Raw genomic sequence first — 15,272 nt, forward strand, 5'->3', positions numbered from 1 at the left:
AGGCAATTTAGCGTGGCCAATTCACCTAATTAGAACAGTGCAGTACTTTATATTTATAATATACACAAAAATCTTTAATAGCAACTTACCTGATACATTATCTCTATTAACATTTCCTGCCTGCAACACTTTAGTTTTATGACAAAGTTCTGACCATGCTATCGAATCAACATTTTCCACATTTATAATGCCATTACACCCTGTAATGATTTTATATTGTAACTGCACCCTCCAATCACTGCTGGTACTGTAGTGACTCAGAGCAAGGACTCCCTGCAGAGACACTGCTATCTCCTTGATGTCATACACAGTCAAATGTTACATTGATGGTAAATGCTGCATCTCACATTGCAGCTGGAAATCCAGCTCTTTTGTCCATGTTTAGACCATGTTCTGGAGCTTAGTGGCCTTGATAGAACCCAAATTATGCATCAATGAGTAGGTTATTACTGGGTTCAGTTTGATAGAACTATCAAAGATGGAAAGTGTCATTTTGCTAATTAGTCAGAGTAGACTGATGAGCTACTAATTGGCCAAACTGCATTTGTCCTGCTTTCAGTGGATAGAATATCATAGGCAATTCTCCATACTCTTGAGTGAATACCAATATTGTACCTGTACTGGAACAGCTCGAAGTGGATGTGGCTAATTTTGAAGCAAGTGTCTTCAGTACTATAACCAGAATGTTGTCAGGGGCCATGGTTTATGCTGTTTCCAGGATACAATAAATTCATATGGAGTGAATCGATATGGCTGAAGACCAGCACTTCAGAATGAGACCACAAAACCATAAGATAAAGGAGCAGAATTAGGTTATTTAGTCTAAGGTCGATAAGAACGTAGCAGCAATAGTCAACCATCTGACCCTGACAAGCCTGCTCCACCATTCAACATGATCATACTTGATTGTGAGCTCAACTCCATTCTCCTGCCCATTTCCTGTATTCCTAGACTCTGAAAGATCAATAACCTTTCTCAGCCTTAAATCTATTCAGTGTTGGTGCATCCACAACTCTGTTTGTTGGAGAATTGAAAGACTTACAAACTTGTATCATGCTAAGCCCCTTTATAATCTTATATGTTTCCACATGAGCATATCTCATTTTAGTCTCTGGACTTTAGAATCAATTTACTCTGCTTCTGAGGAAAAATTTTTACTTGAACTACTCTACATTTTTACACACATTAAAGTCCTTAAAATCTGTTTTGCACTCTTGTCTAGTTTACTCTTCTATTCTAACTTGTCTTTTATCCTCTTTATTGGTGGCTCTTTGCTGGTTTCTAGAACACTCCATTCACCAGGCTTGCTACTGTTCTTCATAAAATTCAATATCTTCCTGTAATTAATACCTTGCAACCATGTCTCTGTAAGATCGACTATAAAACATTTATTTCTATTTACACTACTTGCTTACCTTATTGCTTATGCTGAGTGCATTCAGATAAATTGACTTCAATTTCACTTTTTACCACTATATCCTGCAAAGATCTTACTCTCAGATGTACTATTACTGTTAAACTCTCTGACCCTTCTTAGCTTGTCCTTACCCACATCAATAGGCATTTTGTTAACTTTGGATTTCCAGATTTCTCTTCACCTGAGCTCTACTCCTCATTTCTCCATTGATTTGTCAATTCTCCCCACTCTGACCATACTTGCTCCTTCATTTTATATTTATACACTCTGTCCCTTCCTGTCAGTCTAGTTACTAATGTCCAGGTTGCTTTTTTGTATTATTGCCTAGTCCCTCATCCTTAGCTTTCCAAATTTTCTCTCATTACAACTATCTCCCCTGTCACTCACTGCCAGTGCCTCATGAATTGAAACTCATTTCACCAAAGCTATTCTTCTGAGGAACATATTCAACTTGCTGATCTTATTTACCCTCTGCCAATTTGTTCATGGTTAAGGTAGTAATCCAGAGATTATTACCTTCATGGGTCTGCTTTGTAATTTGGTCATTAGCTGTTCATACCTCCTCAACCTTTTCTTACTCTTGTTTCACACCCATGTGTACCAACTCCCTCTCACACAGTAGCTTTGAGGTCAAAAAGCAGGCTTTGCTGAGGAGGGAGAGCAAGCTAAGGTCTTTTCTTTTAAACCAGTAGTTACCAGAGGGGTGGTAAAGGCAGTTAGCGGAGGAGTATGCTCCTCCTGTGAGATGTGGGAGATCAGGGAGAATTCAAGTGTCCCTGCCAACCATGGCTGCAGGTAGTGTGTAAGGCTGCAGCTCCTCAGATTGCATGGATCAATTCGAGCGGCAATTGGACTCACTGAGGGACATACAGGATACAGAAAATTTTAAAGATGGGGGTTTTAGGGGTACGGTCACTGCCAGGCGGAGCAGGCAGTGCAGGAGTCCCTTGTAGCTATTCCCCTGTCCAATAAGTATACTATTTTGGACACTGTTTGTTTAGGAATGATCTTTCAGAGGAAAGCAATTGCAGCAGCCAGATCATTGGTGCCATGATTGGTTCCGTTTTATAGCATGGAGGGTCAAATTGTAGTGAGCAATAGTGATGGGGGATTCTTTGTCAGGGACACAAACAGGTGTTTCGGTGCTGCAAGCAAGACTCTAGAATAGCATGTCACCTCCCTGGTGCCCAGGATCAAAGATGTCTCGGAGGGGGCACAGCTTACTCTGATGAGGGAGGGTGAGCAGCCACAGGTTGTGGTCCATATTGGTACCATGGCATAGGGAGTAAGAGAGTTTAGGTCCTACAAATGTAATTCAGGAAGTTAGGTCACAAATTGAAAAACCGGACCTCTAGTGTTATAATCTCAGGATGCCACATGCTAGTGTGACTAGAAATAGGAAGATACTGCAGAAAAATACAAGGCCATAAAACTGGTCTAGGAGGCAGTGCTTCAGATAGGTGGATCATTGGGATATCCTTCAGCGCAGGTGGGCCCAGTACAAAAAGGGCAGGCATGCACCTAAACTCCTTGCAGGAAGGTTTGCTAGTGTCATTTGAGAGAGTTTAAATTAATGTGACAGAGGGATGGGAACTGGAGCAGTAGGTCAGCATGTGGAATGAGTGAGGAGAAAATAGAGGCTAAGTAAATCTATTATGAAGAAAAGGCATCGAACATAGAACAATACAGCGCAGAGCAGGCCCTTCGGTCCTTGGTACTGCGCCAACCTGTGAAATCGATCTCAAGCCCATCTAACCTACACTATTCCATTATCATCCATATAGTTATCCAATGACCAGGGCCAGGTTAACAAACATAGTGGAACTGGCAACTGGAATTGTATTTATTTTGATGCAAGGCGAATGACAGGTAAAGTTGTTGAGCTTCGAGCCTGGGTTAGTATGTAGAACTATGATGTTGTAGCCATTACAGAAACTTGGTTGAGAGAAGGGCAGGACTGGCAGCTCAACATTCCAGCTTCAGATGGTTCAGGTGTGATATAGGTGGATTTAATAGGAGTTGAGGAGCTATATTGCTGATTAAGGAGAAGCCACAGCTGCATTCAGAGAGGACATCTTGGAGGGTTCATTCAGTGAGACTATATGGTAGAACTCACGAATAAGAAATGTGTAGTCACTATGGTGGAGTTATACAATGGGTTCCCAGTAGCTAGCCGGAGGGAGAAGTACAGATAGATGAGCAAGCCCATAGCTCCTTGAAAGTGGGCAACACCAGTGGATAAAGTGGTAAAGAAGGTGTACAGCATCCTCCCTTCATTTGGGAAATTGAGTATAAAAATTGGCAAGTCATGTTGCAACTTCAGTTAGGCAACATTTGGAATATTGTGTGCAGTTCTGATTACCAAATTATCGGAAAGATGTGGAGACATTGGATAGAGTGAAGATGAGGTTTATTGGGATGTTGCCTGGATTTTGAGTGCATTAGTTAGGAGGAGAGGTTGGGCATTGCTACAGTGTCAGAGGCAGAGGGATGCCCTTATATAATTCCAAGAGCAAGGATAGAATGAATAATCAGAGCCTTTTTCCCAGGATGAAAATGTCAAATACTAAGGCGTATAGGTTTAAGGTGAGGGGGAAAGTTAAAAGAGATGTGCAAGGCAAGTTTTTCACACAGGGTCATAGGTACCTAGAATGCATTTCCTGGAGAGGTGATAGAAGCAGATATGATAGCAACATTTGAGGTATTTACACAGACACGTGAACAGGTAGGGTAGAGAGGGATATGGATCATACGCATGCTAAACACAGTCGTGGTGGGCCGAAGGGCCTGTTTCTTTGCTATATGCTCTATGATGTATGTTAAATTAGATTCCCTATAGTTTGGAAACCAGCCCTTTGGCCCAACAAGTCCACACCAACCCTCCAAAGAGTAACCCACCCTGTCCCATTTCCCTCTGACTAATGCACCTAAAATTACGGGTAATTCACCTGACCTGCACATCTTTGGACTGTGGGAGGAAACCAGAGCACCCGGAGGAAACACAGATTCGGGGAGAATGTGCAAACTCCACACAGATAGTAGCCCGAGGCTGGAATCGTATCTGGGACCCTTGTGCTGTGAGACAACAGTGCTAACCACTGAGCCACCATGCCACCCTTGTGATTACTGCTTGGAACAAAGTGTCCAGGTGACCAGGTAGTGTTCTGCTTGCCATCTTAGTTTTCAAAGTTTTGACTCCAGCTCACCAAGTCTGTACCAGGTAGTGTGAACGGCAGGCACTCACTGCATCTCTCATCATCACGCATCACACTGGTGTCCAACGTCACCCACATGCTACAGCTGCAGTACATCATCTGCTCCACCATCTTTCTTGTGTTTTGTCTAACTAATTTGGTTTCAAGTTGATAAATATTATGCAACCATTAATTAGTTTAATCTGTTAAGTCATAAATTTTAAGCAATTCAGAATTTAAACCTCTCCACTTCCAGTTGTGTGTTGAGCATGCGTATGATCCATATCCCTCTCTACCCTACCTGTTCACGTGTCTGTGTAAATACCTCAAATATTGCTATCATACCTGCTTCTGTCACCTCCTATTCAGAGGGGTAAATTGTTAAAACGTACCAATTAGTGATCTATCTGCTCACCTAACAGTCATCAGCTTCTGGAGGCTCAAACAAGTATAGAATGCAGTACCTCCTTCCCCTGCTACATAGAATTCCCAACCATGCCCAATTCTGAAGTTAGCACTAGCTCCTTCTCACACTTGAATCTCTTGATCTCCACTCAGCACTATTAGCTGACGATGGTTGCAAACATACAACCATGTCTTTTACCCTCATCTGCTGGTTTCTGCCATCACTGAGGGATGCCTCTTCCTCCTCCAATTTCACTGTTCACCAGCATTCACAACTGCAAAGGACCCTAGAACTTTATTGGTTAAATATATTCTTCTGGCACCATGTCAAAAATGTTCACTCTCTGTTATCTTGATCCTCAGATCCTTCATTGTCAAAAAGAAGTGTGTCACGCTTAAACACCGTTTAATTTTATAAATATTCCCTTAATGTAGATATGAACCAATGAATGGGAACAGCTAAGTATTAGACTAACTACACTGACTAACATAGAGATGTACAGCATGAAAACAGACCCTTCCACGCCGACCAGCTATCCCAACCCAATCTAGTCCCACCTGCCCAGAGGTCACAATCTAACAGTATTCCTTCATCTCCATTTAATGTAAGAACACAAGTAGGCAACAAACTGATTCAATATTGTTCTCTGATCTCAAGTTTATAATGTCACAAAAATAGAATCATAGAATTCCTGCAACATGGAAGCAGACCATTCAGCCCACTGAGTTCACACCAACCCTCTGAAGAGCATCCCAGCCAGAGCCACCCCCTATCCTATCCTAATAATCCTGCATTTCTCATGGCAAACTCACCTAGCCTGCACATCGCTGGACACTATGGAAGATTTAGCATGGTCCATCCATGTAATCTGTATAGGTTTGGATTGTGGGAGCAAAGCAGACCACCCTGAGGAAACCCACACAGACACAGGGAGAATGTACAGTCACCCGAAGGGAAAATCAAACTCAGAGGTCCCTGGCACAGTGAGGCAGCAGTGTTAACCACTGAGTGACGTACAGTTAAACATCTAGTTAAAATATATATTTTATTTTTAAAAAGCATAAACTGTACATAACAAGTCTTACAAAATAGCTCCTTAAAGCCAATTCACTTCTCATATGGATTCAACATTCAGGCATCAGACTGTTATCTAAGAGTTCATCACAAAGGCTCAATAAATAATTGAAGGATTCCAGGACTGTCATTGAATCTTCAATAGGTTTGAAGACTCAAAGTTCCTGTAGTGTTGGATAAAAGACAAGAGGAAGAAATCACAATGAATTCCAGCTCAAATGAAATTGTATAACAACAATTCATCTTACTTCAAATTTGCAGCCATATTGTTCAATTGTGATAAAAATGTGCTGAAAATGTGTTGCTGGAAAAGCGCAGGAGGTCAGGCAGCATCCAAGGAGCAGGAGAATTGACGTTTCGGGCATGAGCCCTTCTTCAGGAATGAGGAAGGTGTGCCAAGCAGCCTAAGATAAAAGGTAGGGAGGAGAGACTTGGGGGAGGGGCGTTGGAAATGTGATAGGTGGAAGGTGGTTAAGGTGAGGGTGATAGGCTGGAGTGGGCGGAGAGGTCAGGAAGAAGATTGCAGGTTAGGAAGGCGGTGCTGAGTTCGAGGGATTTGACTGAGACAAGGTGGGGGGAGGGGAAATGAAGAAACTAGAGTCTTTAACACTTCAACTCCCCCTCCCACTCCACCAAGGACATGCAGGTCCTTGGACTCCTCCATCGCAACATGACGGCTGGAGGAAGAGCACCTCATCTTCCGCCTAGGAACCCTCCAACCACAAGGGATGAACTTGGATTTCTCCAGTTTCCTCATTTCCCCTCCCCCCACCTTGTCTCAGTCCCAACCCTCGAACTCAGCACCGCCTACCTAACCTGCAATCTTCTTCCTGACCTCTCCACCCCCACCCCACTCCGGCCTATCACCCTCACCTTGACCTCCTTCCACCTATCGTATTTCCAACACCCCTCCCCCAAGTCCCTCCTCCCTACCTTTTATCTTAACCAGCTGGACACACTTTCCTCATTCCTGAAGAAGGGCTCATGCCCGAAACATCGATTCTACTGCTCTTTGGATGCTGCCTGACCTGCTGCACTTTTCCAGCAACACATTTTCAGCTCTGATCTCTAGTATCTGCAGTCCTCACTTTCCCCTGTGATAAAAATGTGTCAGGAAATGGCCATTTTAACCAACTGAGTATTAAGCGGCATCTTGAAACAGAAATTGCTTCTCAACAGAGAGAGGCAATCAAAGACTTACTGCACTGATCTAGGCTGTCAAGAGGTAGATACAAATAAAACAAAGGAACCTTCACTCATTCCCGGGACCCGTTCCGCTGACCAATTTCCCCGTGGGAGCAACCTCCACCTTTGTAGCTATAGAGACTAACTAACGCAGGAACTCAATCTGACTCTAACTTTCAACCCCTTCAGTTCAGGAAGACAATCTTCAAGCTCACTGAAGCCAAAGTGACATTAGAAACTGATCTCATCTTCATATGTAACTTGTATCTGTACTTAAATGTTTGAATATGCTTATTATTAGGTATTACCTTTACCATTTATATCTAAGTGACTGCATAATAAACTAACCTATTTATCTTGCAATGATGTGGTGATGACTATTTTTAATTTTGAGACACTTTGACTAAAAGGGAGCCTTATACAACTATCACAAATGCTTGGTTCATAGACAATTCTGAAAAAAAAACCTGACATGGTTACACCAATAGCTATCAGTAGGGGGCACAATATCAACAGGATGCAATATTGGTAGTTTGTCCCTAATGGAGCATCTCATCATTGCAATGGCAGTTCAACCAGCAGTCTGCCAATCTTCATTCAATCACACACGATCATTTCAAGAGATCTTACCCTGTGCCTTCATGCCTTAGACCTAAAGGCCTTACTGCATGAGACCAGCATGCACAAATGTTTTTAGCTGAAAAATTACATACGTGGGCTTTGGAGAAGAGCAACAATATTTGAGAATGCACAATTGTCCATAAAAAACCCCACAGAAATGACACTAGAGAAACAAGCCTCTCAGTCCAACAAATCTCTGTTGGGGTTTCTCCTCCAACCAGTGGCCGTGGACCAGATGAGATTATTATTGAAATTACTGACAGTGCAAAGATGTCTTGCAAAGATGTCTAGCAAAGATTTAACCAGAACGATCCATGTAGATATAGTGTGAAAACTATGGGGAGGTGTTTCTGCATTTCAACAATTCTTCTGTGCAACATGAAAAAAACAGTTTCCTCTCTGTATCCATAATCAAGAAGGGCCAGCGTTACTGCTGGGTGAGTACATGACCACCAAAATTGACATCAGTATCAGCCAGTCAAACATTCATTAAAGCAAAGAGTCTGGCAGCTGATGTGGAAAGGAACAGTTTTTTGAAGTAACAGGATCAAATATGTTATATGCCATACACATAGGAAACAGACTGTCAGTGAATTATCTAAGGAAAATGTAGGGAGGATTATCATTAACTGGATCACCCTCTCAAAGCACCTGCCAAAACCATTAACTCTACAATCTAGAAGGACAATGCAGCAGAAGATAGGAACACCACAACTTGCAAACTCCTCTTAAGCCACACATCATCCTGACTTGAAGACATGGTGTTGCTACTTCACTGCGCCAAGGTCAAAATTCTGGAAACTCCCTTCCGAAAAGCATTGTGGATATATGTACCCATCATGCACCACAATAACTCAAGAAGGCAACTAGGGATAGGCAAGAGATACTGGCCCAGCCTGCAAATCTTATGAATCATTTAGAAAAGTGTCAACACAATTCTTTATGAACGAATATGTCTGCCAGTCACATTGCTCCAAGTACACATACTGACTCCAATCCAGCAAAGATTCCCCATGATGGGAACATGTAAGTCTGTATGGGAAAGAATGAGTTTGATCAGCTGAATTGCCTTTCCTGAGTTCATTCCTTCAGTATGTCAACTTGAAATGTTCCTGGTCATCAGTAGACTATCAATAATGAACAATTGCCAATTGTCGGAAAAACCTATCTGGTTCACAAATGTCCTTTAGGGTAGGAAACTGCCATCGTTACCTAGACTGGCCAACATATGACTCCAGACCCACAGTAATATGGTTGACTCTTAACTGCGCTGTGGGCAATTAGGAATGGGTAATAAATGCTGCCTAGACAGCAACGCCCTCATCCATGAATGAATAAAGAAAAAAACAATCAACATGATAGCAGAAAAAATATTTAAAGTAGCAAACTTCTGACAGAAAGGCACATAGATTGGAAATATTTGATCTTCAGAAAGATATAGAAATGAAGTATATTCCAGACATAATAACTGAAAAAAACGTGTATTATAAACACAGCTGGGTGCAAGAATCCTGACTTTGGGCAATTGGAAAATGTTGCTTGCAACAAAATTTCTCATAATGGATGAGTATTTGGTGTATCTCGTGTGAGTATCTCGTGATTGGTATATTAGCTGTGTCCCTGTGATAACACACTCATCTGAGTTAGTGGGTTCTGAGTTCAAGCCCCATTCCAGAAGTGTATGCACAGAATCTCTCCAGTGAGAATTCCACTGTGGGATTGGTGCATTTTAGGAGAGCCCATAATTTGGCTGAGATGTTAAACAGAGGCCCATCTGCCTTCTCTGATTCACCAAAGTGATGGCTGATACCTTTACTTCAAAGAAACGTGGGTAAAGAGCATTATGATGCAGTTTATGGGAGCTTGTGTGTAGGTTTGTCTCCAGTGCTTCCTACCTCACCATAGTCAGAAGTACACAAAGCACTTTGGAACATCCTGAGGTTGTAAAGAAATGCTATAGTTCTTGTTTCAAAGCATCAGAGAAGGACTTGTAAACAATGTTATTTGTCAAGGTATTGAAAGGAACATGACCAAGGATAGGCATGACAAGTGTTGTTTAGAGTGGTAAACACAGAAACAGGCCCTTCAGTCCAATTCATCATGCTCACCAGGTTTGCTAAACTGAACTAATCCCATTTGCCTGCATTTGGCCCATATCTCTCTAAACCTTTCCTATCCATGTATATGTCTAAATATCTTTTAAATTTTGTAATTCTACTTTTCTCTACCACTTCCTCTGGCAGCCCATTCCATACATGCATCACCCTCTGTGTGAAAAAGTTACCTATTAGGTTCCTTTTAAATCTTTCCCCTCTCACCTTAAATCTATGCCTCTAGTACTGGACTCACCTACCCTCAGAGAGTTTGTGTTCTCCCTGGTTCTCAGTAGATTTTCTCCAGGTGCTCTGGTTTCCTCCCACAGTCCAAAAATGTGCAGCTTAGGTGGATTGGCCAAGGGAAATGCAGGGTTACAAGAATACATTAATGATGGAACAAAGAACAAAGAAAATTACAGAACAGGAACAGGCCATTTGGCCCTCCAAGCGTGTGCTATTCCAAATCCTCTAACTAAACCTGTTGCCTATTTTTTAAGGATCTTTATCCCTCTGCTCCCTACCCATTCATGTATCTGTCTAGATACGTTTTAAATGACGCTAACGTTCCTGCCTCTACCATCTCCGCTGGCAACACATTTCCACGCAAATCTCCCTTAAACTTTTCCTCTCTCAATTTGAACGCGTGACCCCTAGTAATTGAGTCTCCAACTCTAGGAAAAAGCTTCTTGTTATCCATCCTGTCTATACCTCTCATGATTTTGTAGACCTCAATCAGGTCCCCCTCAACCTCTGTCTTTCTAATGAAAATAATCCTAATCTACTCGACCTCTCTTTCATAGCTAGCACCCTCCATACCGGGCAACATCCTGGTGAACCTCTCCAAAGTTTCAATATCCTTTTGGTAATGTGGCGACCAGAACAGTACACAGTATTCCAAATCTAGATGAAGGAATTCAGGGCATTCTGGCTAAGTTTGCAGATGATACAAAGAGAGGTGGAGGGGCAGCTGGTATTGAGGAAGTGGGGAGCCTACAGAAAGATTCCTGATGAGGGGCTTATGCCCGAAACATCGATTCTCCCGCTCCTCGGATGCTGCCTGACTTGCTGTGCATTTCTAGCACCACACTTTTCAACTCGGATTTCCAGCATCCGCAGTCCTCACTTTTTCTCAGCTGCAGAAAGACTTAGACAGGTTCGAAGAGTAGGCAAAGAAGTGGCAAATGAAACATAATGCTGGAAAGTGTTAGGTCACGCACTTTGATAGGAAGAATAGAGGCATGGACTATTTTCTAAATGGGGAGAAAATTCAGAAATCTGAAGTGCAAAGGAACTTGGGAGTCCTAGCCCAGGTTTCTCTTCAAGGAAACTTGCAGGTTGAATGGGTAGTTGGGAGCAAATACAATGTTGTCATTGAGAGGACTAGAATATAAATCAAGGATGTACTTCTGAGGCTTTATAAGACTCCGGTCAGACCATGTTCAGAGTATAGTGTGCAATATTGGGCCCCTTACCTCTGGAAGAGTGTATTAGCCCTGGAGTGGGTCCAGAGGAGATTCACGAGAATGAGCCCAGGAGTGAGGAACATTTGAGGACTTTGGAACTATACTCAATGTAGTTTATAAGGATGAGGCCTTTCCAAATACTGGACAGAGTGAATATTAGGAAGATGTTTCCATTGGCAGGAAAGATGAGAACCCGAGGGCAGAGCCTTACAGTAAAGGGAAGACCCTTTAGAACAGAGATAAGGAGAAATCTCTTTAGCCAGAGAGTGATGAATCTGTAGAATTCCTTGCCACAGAGGGCTGTGGAGGCCAGGTCATTGAGTATATTTAAAACAGAGAAAGTACTTGATTGACATGGAGATTAAAGGTTACGGGAAGAAAGTGGGGTTGAAAATCCTATCAGCCAGGATTAGATTAGATTACTTACAGTGTGGAAACAGGCCCTTCGGCCCAACAAGTCCACACCGACCCGCCGAAGCGCAACCCACCCATACCCCTACATCTACCCCTTACCTAACACTACAGGCAATTTAGCATGGCCAATTCACCTGACCTGCACATCTTTGGACTGTGGGAGGAAACCGGAGCACCCGGAGGAAACCCACGCAGACACGGGGAGAATGTGCAAACTCCACACAGTCAGTTGCCTGAGGCGGGAATTGAACCCAGGTCTCTGGCGCTGTGAGGCAGCAGTGCTGACCACTGTGCCACCGTGCCGCCCGGTGAATGACAGAGCAGATTTGAAGGGCTGAATGGCCTAATTTCTGCTCCAATGTCTTATGGATAAGGTATAGGATGGGTCTGGGTGGAATGCTCTTCAGAGGGTTGGTGTGGACATGATGGGCTGAATGGCCTTGTTTCCACACTGTAAGGATTCTATGATTCTAAAACATCATGGTTAAGACTTTTCTCGTTAGACCAACAAATTTGGTGTACTCCATCAGACTAAGCTAGTCTTGAAGATCCCTAACCTGAAAGAGGACATCGGCAGCAAATCTACCTCATGCTGAGTTACATGTTGTGCAGAGAGCTCATACAAAATGGTGAGCAGTATGTGGATTGGTCAGACAACATGTGATGCCAGTGGCGTGAATTCCATTTAGTTGTGATGGCGATCTGAAGCTTTCTTCCATCACAGCATTATGAATCCTACTCATGCAGACAACAACAGAAAAAAGCTACAACATGAACTTGATCAGGTGGGCCAATGTGCTGAGGAGTGGCAGATGGAGTTTAATTTAGATAAATGTGAGGTGCTGCATTTTGGAAAAGCAAATCTTAGCATGATTTATACACTTAATGGTAAGGTCCTAGGGAGTGTTGCTGAGCAGAGACTTTGGAGTGTAGGTTCATAGCTCCTTGAAAGTAGAGTTGCAGGTAGATAGGATAGTGAAGAAGGCTTTTGGTATGCTTTCCTTTATTGTCAGAGTATTGAGTACAGGAGTTGGGATGTCATTTTGCAGCTGTACAGAATGTTGGTTAGGCCATTTTTGGAATTTTGCATGCAATTCTGGACTCCTTCCATCCGAAGGATGTTATGAAACTTGGAAGAGTTCAGAAAAGACTTATAAGGATGTTGCCGAGGTTGGAGAATTTGAGCTATAGGGAGAGGCTGAATAGTCTGGGGCTGTTTTTCCTGGAGCGTTGGAGGCTGAGGGGTGACCTTATAGAGTTTTATAAAATCGTGAGGGGCATGGATAAGGTAAATAGACAAGGTCTTTTCCCTAGGGTGGGGAGTCCAAAAATAGATAGCATAGGTTCAGGGTGAGAGGGGAAAGATATAAAAGGGACCTAAGGGCCAACCTTTTCACACACAGGGTGGTATGTGTAAGGAATGAGCTGCCAGAGGAAATGGGGCAGGCTGGTACAATTGCAGCATTTAAAAGGCATCTGGATAGGTATATGAGTAGGAAGGGTTTAGAGGGATATGGGCCAAGTGGTGGCAAAAGGGCAGCATGGTGGCTCAGTGGTTAGCACGGTTGCCTCACAGCACCAAGGACCTGGGTTCAATTTCAGCCTCAGGCAACTGTGTGAGTTTGCACATTCTCCCCATGTCTGCCTGGGTTTCCTCCTGGTGCACTGGTTTCCTCCCACAATCCAAAGGTCATGACCGTAATGTTAGGTGCGTTAGTCAGGGGTAAATTTAGGAGAATGGGTCTGGATGGGTTATTCTTCGGAGGGTCAGTGTGAACTTGTTCGGCCAAAGGACCTGCCTACATACTGTAGGGAATCTAATCCAATCTAATCTAAATCAAAATGGGACTAGATAGGTTAGGAGTACGGGTCAGCATGGATGTGTTGGGCCAAAGGGCTGTTTCCAAGCTATACATCTCTATGACTCTCTTCACAAACTAATCAGAGGAGAAACTCATGGCAAGCTTCAACAAGGCAGAATCTACACTCAATGGTAAAAGCATTTCAGATCTGGTAAGAAATGCAGAGCAGGAGAAGACCCAGGGAACTAGAGTATCATTTCAAGTCTCAGATTGCAAGGAATGCAAGTGATCAGCAAGAGCAGTCCAGAGTCAGTAACACAATAAACGGACATCAGAGGCACTGTGAGTAAATTTAAAATTCCTAATGGGCAAGGGAAATCTATTTTTTAAAATCTACTAGCTGGGAAAGAGAAAAGTAAGAGAAATTCATGCAACTCAACTTGAGCATCACCACTGTAACATGCAGACATCATGAGGCATGGGTACAGTAAGGGAAATCATGACTACAACAGCTATTTAAAATAAGGTCCCAGACTTGACAATGTCACAGGGCCAGACTTAAAGCAATAAACGAGCCTTTTAGAATTGTAACCAGACAAGGTCCAACAGAAAAGGAGGACAGCAGACTGTTGAGACTGCAGAAAAGACGAAGATTGATTAATTAAATTGCAATGAAGACAGGAAATATGTATTCCAACCGTGATCAGTGGAAATCATCTAGAAAAACCTGGCAAAGGGATTCATCTTATAAAGTTGTGAATAGCAAAATTGTTTCTTGAAACTGAGCACAAAGAACAGGAATCAGTTATTAAAGGTACAGGCAGCAGCAGTCATTCAGTAAAGCCATTATGGAAACAGGGATGGTTTAATTGGGGAATTCATTCATGAAGTTGTAAAAAACGCTCAAACCCGCCATTTCAATCCGAAAAGGTGGGAATCCTCCATTTTGATTGCAGAAACATTGGAAACCCACCAATGCAGTTGGGTAAAGCAGCAACATTAAATGTAATTCAAGCAAGGAAACTACATAACAGCAGAAATGATATTGCCAGCAAGATTTAAGTTCAGAAAATGGCCAAATAGAATACTGTATTGGACACCCTGAAAAGTACAATTCCCAAAATACAGAACAACTTTCAAATTGGATACTAAGTCAGAAGCTGAGCAAGTCAATATACTTCTGTATCAGCAAAGCTGATGTCATTTTAGCTCAGTAAGGTATAGAAGAAGTAACAGATACATCTGAAAATGTATTGAAAGACTGACAATTAATTTAAGCACTGAAACAATAAACAAGGAGCAAAATTTAATAGAAAATTCCCTGGAAAATCTATTGATAATTCCACTCATGTTGTGTACAGACTAGTAAAAACATGTGACTCTGGAGAAATCATTAAACACAGAGTTGTTTTTGGAATTGCTGATGAGTATCTTTCAGATTTGTTATAGTCAAAAGCAGATGTGACTCCAGAGAAAGCTATTCAGGTAGTGAGCAAAGCAGAAATCCAGAAGCAAGACAAATCAGTCCTAAGAGGAAAATCCAATCTTATCACAGTACAATAGCAGAATCCATTCCATTCTTATGGTACAGTTCTTATGA

At 42.4% G+C, this 15,272-nt stretch overlaps 1 protein-coding gene across 1 annotated transcript in view; it reads right to left on the minus strand.

The window, feature by feature from the left end:
* Nucleotides 1–15,272, minus strand: part of LOC140465909 (proto-oncogene Wnt-3) — a 122,033-nt gene that overhangs the window by 1,454 nt on the left and 105,307 nt on the right. The window lies entirely within an intron of this gene.

The sequence above is a fragment of the Chiloscyllium punctatum genome, chromosome 42, assembly GCF_047496795.1.
Source record: "Chiloscyllium punctatum isolate Juve2018m chromosome 42, sChiPun1.3, whole genome shotgun sequence".
NCBI lineage: Eukaryota > Metazoa > Chordata > Chondrichthyes > Orectolobiformes > Hemiscylliidae > Chiloscyllium > Chiloscyllium punctatum.